The following is a 7634-nucleotide window of genomic DNA, read 5'->3' as shown; positions in this document are numbered from 1 at the left end:
AACACCACAGCCCAGCCAATGAGAAACATCACAGTCCAGCCAATGAGGAACGATGCAGCCCAGCCAATGAGAAACATCACAGCTCAGCCAATGAGAAGCCATTGCCGTCCTGAACGTTACTTTCCCCCAATGGACTTTTGTTTAGAACAGCCCCTCCCTATTTCCCCTTTTTCTCCATAACAGGAAGTTCCCCTTCTTTGTTCTCCAAGTTTGCCTATGGTTAACCATAGCATGCACATCCTAAATTGCAAATTTTCTGGCTATTCCTGAGTAAACTCATTTTGAGGGTAAAATAACAGATGTGTTTGCTTTTTAAGTTGACATAAATGGTGTCAGAAAGTGGGATCCAAAGGAGATGACCCCTTAGAGATGGTGACCCCCAGAATGGAGCAAGGTATCCACATTGAATCTTTTGTGCTCATTGCTTCTGTGAGTGGCTGCCCACTTTGGGTTTGGTAAGTCTCCTCTCAGATTCTAAGCTCCACTCTTTTTGTGTTCTGAGCTCTCTGACATTCTTTGGGATTGGGAGAGGCTTTGTCCTGTCAGAGGACTTTGTCCTCCCAGTTGAAAACTCTGTCCTTGCTTTCAAAGCATCATCCTTGGTGAGTACTCAGTAATTTTCTGAAGGAGGCATAGTGACGCTGGGGTTTGGGCTTGCTGAGAATTCAGCAGTTTTTCTTTGGTTTTCAGATTCCTTTTGGGGATCAGGGCTAGGACTCTAGCAACTTTCTTGGGTTTTCAGAGAAAATTTCAGGAATTTCAGATCCCAGTCATCTAAATGTTGAGGGAAATCCTCCTTCAAGGACCTCAGCTGGGTTTATGTTTAAGAACTTTGGGTCCCCTACATACACATTTTTAACTGGGTGGGGCAAACTGACCAAGAGTAGTCCAGAATTACAATGGCCAATGTGGGGAATTTTTTAATCTCCCCAAACTCACTCTTCTTAAAACCAAATTGGAAGACCACAGCTCTAAAATTAAGCAAAACAAATGGCATGTCTATTTTCGTTGGTACCTGGAGGCTTCTGGATGCATACAAAGCTCTAAAATTGCCTCACTACAAGATACCATCTCTAAATTAGCAGAAATAACTGAAAAATCAAGGGGGAAAGGATGGCTTCCTTAGCCTTGTGTTCCCCTCCTCCTTTGTCTCAGGCACCATCTTGGTTGTCTTCCCAAACTTTTTTGTCTCAGACGTCACCCTGACAGCCATCTTGTGCCCAGGTTCCCCCCCAGAGGCCATCTTCCTCCCTCCCTTCTGGGAAAACCTGCCTCTTTCAAATCAGACCCTCTGAGGATTCAAATGCTAAACTCTTATTTACTACTTCTGAGTTAGCTGGAACAAATAAACAACTAGTAGGAAAAATTTAAAAAGCCGTTACTCTAGACTTTTGATAATAGACAAAATGACTCCTAAAACAGCTCTAAAAGGATCTTCACAGCGTGCAAATAAAAATCTCTAGTAAAAGACTTTGGGAATCTGGAGAAGTAACCTTAACTTAGTCCATCTGCCAGAAACACAGTTAGGATCCAACTACTGAGTTATACTTGAGTTTTGTACCTGAGACATGGCTAACAGTTTTTAAACAGAAGCTATAACAGCTATAACATCTCTGTGTCTGTCTATGCATCTATGAATATATGTTATAGAGATGTGATATTTTTCTACCTCCAGATGGTATTGATAAAATTAATTTGTAAAAGAGCTCTATTTAATTGGCTTAAAATTAAGTGCTTATAAATTAAGTATTCCTACACCTCAGAAATACAACCAAACTAACCCAAACGTTTTGAAGTTTATGTGATCTAAGATTAATCTCTAGTAAATAAACTGTAGCTGAAGGTTGTTAGTTTAATTGAAACAGGTATGTCTTTAGAATATCAACACTGAATGTAATGCAGTCATGCAACTTTCATTCTACCTGGGTTTATTAAACTCATGTTATCTCTGTTACAAAATTTGTCAGCAAGAAAGTAACTTAGGATGATGGTTGGCAATTTAATGTCTAATCCAAGCGTGTTTGTTAAAAGCAAGAAGTTCAAATAAATGTAAATAAGATCCAAGTTTGTACTGGTTAGATTAAATAACAGATGGCCTTTCAATATCTAAATCATTTCCAAATGAGCATTAATTACTGAACACAGATTTATCTACTTTGGGCTTCCTATTGCAGAGAAACTAAAGATATTTGAGTCTATTCGTGAACATGTTTTGTGCTGTGATGAGAAATTTTCTATGAAAAAAGGCATGCTTATGGAAATTTATAAAAGGTATTTATAAATTTGTCAAGCTTCAAAATGCTATTACAGTTCACAATTGCTTACTTCTTAGTTTTCACTAGGAATTAATAATTCTAAGGGTTAAGAATTCTAATACAAAAGAAACATCTGCATATGCAAGGAGAGTAGGATGTGTGTTTCTATAAAAGAAGGTATGAGAGATGGGACACATTTTGTTGAGGGAACAGAAAGCAATTAAAGAAAAGTTGGTTATTTCGAAATGAGAAAGAGGAAAACACAGGACAAAATCCAAAGGTAAAAAGAAAGTGCTGGTTTGTGGAAAGGAATCTTGGGAAAAGAATTTTAATGTGTAATCAAACTGGCTAAGATTAAAATAAATTTATTAAAGTGAGTTTTAAGACAAAAATGAGCTGATGCAATTTAAAATTTGGTTTTCTTTTCTGTTGAAAGGATGAGGTTATCTTGGGCTATTAGTGTGCTTTTGATAATAGATTGTGAAAGCTTCTTTACCTTTAAGTAATGTGCCTGGAGAACAGAGATTTTGTGTTTTATCAAAATAATTTACTGTATTATTTCCATCATGTCTTTAATTACTTAAGAGAACTGAGTCTTCTTAGTATTAAAGGAGTTAAGTTTGCTTACAATCATGTAAACTTTCATATTTGCCTTTGAAACTTTTATTATTACTTTGGTCAAACAGATACCTAAGTATTATTTCATAATGATCTGTGATCCTATTTGGTTAAGTGTCTGAACCTTTTGATATTTTTGACAAGCTTTCCAACATATTCAAATTCTAAATGAAGTATTTTCAACCTGGATGTAACTTTGGGATTTTCCAGAGGGCACCTGGGACATCTCAAAAGATTTGTTCCCTCTTCTTATAAAAAGAGAGATATTACACTAATTACGCTTATTTGGTGTGTCAAATTATGTGAGAAGCGTAATAATAAGCAATAATAAACCTTTTTATGTTATATTGTATGGGTTACTAAAAAGTATTCTAGAATTTGTATGAAATTCCTAAAAATCTTATATATCCTAATGCAGTGTTATTACCTGTAATTCTAGTTAGTGTCTAAAATGTATGTCACAAAAATACCCAAATTTTCTTGTCAGTTGCCTTTTTTAAAGTCTTTTGTCAGTTACAGATAGTTATTGTTTTACTCCGATGCTTTTACAAATACATTTCATTTTCAAAGAGATTCGTGGAAAAGACCTTGACAAGTACTCTGGAATATAGGTTTTAGTAACTTTAGGATCATAACACTGAACTGGGTGGGAGTTTCTGGAACTCAAGCAGAGGAGTGATTGCTTTGATGTTTTGTTTTCCAGATGTAAAGCTCCCCCTTTCCTCCTTTCCTTTAAGCTATCTATTATTTACAAAAATTTGGTAAAGTGTATCTTTGCAACAAGGGTTGAAACCTTTATCTTTTTCTCCCTAGCTAATCCTGCCAGAATTCAGAAACTCTTCACTATTCTTTCATGTTGATATATGTATTTGCATATTTCTGTGAAAATCCATTCTCTCTATAGCAGGGCATAATCGTACATTTTGGCTAATATTACCAAAGCTTGGACTAGAGTGTCATATTTGAGAGAGATATGGAGACTCAGATATGACCAGACTTTAAGGAACTCCTTGGAAAAATCAGTCTAGTACCTTGCTTACAAGCTTTCAGCAAAGCAATCTTAAAAAAGAGCATGTATGGTCAATCACTATTTTTGCTGCATTAATATAAATAATCAGGCCAAGTTTAATACAAACAAATTAGCTTTTCTGTGATTATCTTTAATAAAAGTGGGGGTAATTGTGGAGAGAGAAATTATGTTTACACCTTTGTGAATATTAAATTCTAGTCCTATTAATTGTCTTGAAGGTTTTGTTATATACCTGTGAGCTGGACTGGATCCTAAATTCTTCTAGTTTCCTTAAATGTCTGGCTACAATCCTCCAAACTGATGTTTTCAATTTTACTGCCCTTGAAATCTCCTTGGAAGGGACTACACCAGGTTCTTCTCAGTACCCAGAAGGCAGCTAAACTTCAGGGACTCAAGCCTTGGGTACACATCTCACAGCTAAAGAAGGCTCGAGTTGACAGCTAGTCCTGTACAAACTCTGGGGACCTCCAGATCAAATTGACCTGGAAGAGAAGCAGCCAACATCTGAGGCACACAGCTTTCCCAGGATGAGGGGACCAGGCCTGTGTACCTCTCTGTCACGGCTGTCTCTTACTTTGTTTTCTCCCTCCCTTCCATGGAGAGGCAACGCCCTTGCCCACATTTCCCAGTTCCTTCAGAAAGGGGGAACCTCTCTGATTGCTGGATTTGCCATCAGAAACCTTGGTCTGTCCAAGACAGTAATGACCCCTTAGTTCATGCAGTAAATAATTTCACTAGGATTCCAGATGCTGTTGTTGGTCTAAATTGCTCTGCTGGCCCATTTTACTGAGGCAGGGTGATATGCCTGCCAAAACTCATGCCTCGCCTTAGCTTAACCCAGCCTCAGAAGGGAAAACAAGATCTTTTGAATATTTGTATAAAAAATTTCGTGGACCATCAATGTAAATTGAATTGTTTGTATATTTCTTAACACGTCCATGTATTTAGGCAACCTCTCCATATGTAACAACATAGTATCTGAGCCTTGGTTACGTAATGCTAGTGCCTCTGTGCCTATGAGCGAGTCTATAGGTGACACACTTAGCCGGAGCCTTATGTACACCCCCTGGTTCTGTCTTCATCTGGGGAGGTTTCAGTAATGGCCTTTATACTTGAGCAACTCATGGCCTTGACAGGTAGGGAACACAAGGGCAGTGTGCCTTTGCTGTTTTCACTGTCCTATTCTTTCTACAGAAGCAAATAGAGCCTTGCACTGGTCCAGTCCATTAAACCACTACAACCACTTTAAACAAGAACTTCCAGGAAGCGTACCTGACTCTGGGTTTGCCTGTGGGAAGAGCTCTCTTAACCCGGGGATCACAGTGAGTGCCAACGGACGAATGATCAGGAATCTCTCGCTGACACTGGAAGAGTTGGCCGACTCCACAGCCAAAGCAATGTCAGCCCAGCAACGGTGGCTCAACTTACTGGCCAACGTAGTTTTGCACAATAGTAATAGCCCTTGATTTTCTACTTGCTGAGCAAGGAGATGTCTGGGCAGTGGCAAAAACCTCCTGTTGCACGTGGATCAATGTCTCCGGGAAAGTAGAAACCCAATTACTTAAGATTAGATAGCAAACACAACGGCTACAACAAATTTCACCTAACAATCCATTGTCTTTTTATTTGTTCAGCTGGTTGCCTTCAGGTCTGGGCTCCTGGTTTAGAACCATCCTGTAAACTGGCCCTATAGTATTGCTCTTAATCTTACTCTGTACATTTATGGTAAAGTTCTGTACCCATTGCCTGTCAAACCTCTGTGAAAATGATGCACCTAATAAGGTGATGCTGGCTCAGCACTTTGAGATGATCCCCAATGCCTATGACCCTGGAGAAATATAGACTCTAGATGGGAAATGCCTGAGAGTTCTCCCTCCTAACCTTCCTTGTTACCCAAATGTGGTCTAAATGGTTTCTAACCGCTATGTACTTTCCCTCCAACGCGGGACATGACAACCAGGAAAGGTCCTTCCCGGGACCAAGGGACAAGACCACTATGTGCAGACAAGCTGACTATTGATCAGTGATGCTTTGGGAGGAAGATCTTGATCAAAAGGGGAAATGTAAGGGCCAGCCCAGTGGCATAGCAGTTAAGTTCATATGCTCCACTTTGGCAGCCAGGGTTTGCTGGTTTGGACCCTGCGCATGGGCCTACATACCACCTATCAAGCCATGCTGTGGCAGGTGTCCCACATATAAAGTAGAGGAAGATGGGCACAGACATTAGCTCAGGGCCAATCTTCCTCGGCAAAAAAAGGAGGCTTGGCAGTGGATGTTAGGTCAGGGCTAATCTTCCTCAAAAAAAGGGGGGTGAAATGTGAAATAAATAATAGAAACCTCAACTAAATTGGAGTCAGAAAAGCCTGTTGGGGGAGCTCTCACACCCTATCATGCATTGCCCATTCCTCCAAACAGGAGGAGACATGTGCTTGTATCTTGAACAGGAAAATCTACTTTATTACTGAAGGAAGACTTCTCTCCCCACCTGGCAACAGCCCAGCCAGTGAGAAAATGCTATAGCTCAGCCAATGAGACACCGTTACTGCCCTGAACTGTCACTTTCCCCCAATGGACTCTTGTTTAGAACAAAACTCCCCTTTTCCTCTGTAAAAGCAAGCTCCCCTTAGAAGTAACCAAAATGCACAGAGCTTCAAAAGAGTGGAAGGGAACACTGAACATGGCCACATTCTCCCACCCCTAGATCTTCCAGACAAGGCTTGGTGTGGAAAGAGCACTGACCAAGAAGTCAGGAGGCTCCCTGCTCTGGTTTCTATGGATTAACTCCCTGAACAACCATTAGCAAGTCACTTGACTGCTCAGAACCTCAGTTTCCTCATCTACAAAACTGGTAATCGGGGCCGGCCCAGTGGCATCCTGGTTAAGTTCCCATGTTCCACTTCGGCTGCCCAGGGTTCACCGGTTCAGGTCCCGGGTGCGGACATGGCACCGCTTGGCAAGCCGTGCTGTGGTAGGCATCCCACATATAAAGTAGAGGAAGATGGGCATGGATGTTAGCTCAGGGCCAGTCTTCCTCAGCAAAAAGAGGAGGGTTGGTGGAAGATGTTAGCTCAGGGCTAATCTTCCTTAAAAAAAAACACCTGGTAAGAATGAAAGCTAACTCAAAGAATTGTGGAGAAAGATCAAATAACCATGCATGCCTCAACGGCTTGTGATCTGGTCTGTGAGCTTGGGAGGCAGAAGGCCACCATGTGTATTCTGACCTCATGGTTTACAAGCTGCATGAACTTGAGCAAGTTTCTGAGCCTCAGTTACGTCATCCGTAAAATGAAAATAGTACTAGCATATTCTCCAGGGCAGTGGTGTGGAACTTAAATGAAAGGACGGTGCGCCTGGCAAGTAAGCATTCCATAAGTGTTATATAGTTAACAAATATTAAATTGCTTCCTTCTCCCCTTCAGTGAAATAAGGGAATTGCACTCATTGATACATATAACTTTCTTTGCTGATGCTAAGTCTAGATTTCTTTGAAAATTTTATTATGTAGTTTTTCAAAATTATACAGAAATGTATACATGATATAATGTTTGTTATATCCATGTACCCACTATCACCTTAAAAAAAATTACCAGGGTAGATATATAGATATGTAATGATTTTCAGTGTTTTAAAATGTTGTAGGATTGCTATCATAGGCTTTCATGGCAACTTGTGTTATTTTTTTCCCTCAACAACGTGTTTGCGAGATTCATCCATTTTGATATGTGTAGATC

Source organism: Equus quagga, chromosome 7 (assembly GCF_021613505.1).
Source record: "Equus quagga isolate Etosha38 chromosome 7, UCLA_HA_Equagga_1.0, whole genome shotgun sequence".
In the NCBI taxonomy this organism is placed as follows: domain Eukaryota; kingdom Metazoa; phylum Chordata; class Mammalia; order Perissodactyla; family Equidae; genus Equus; species Equus quagga.
Note: the sequence above shows the minus strand (reverse complement) of the source record.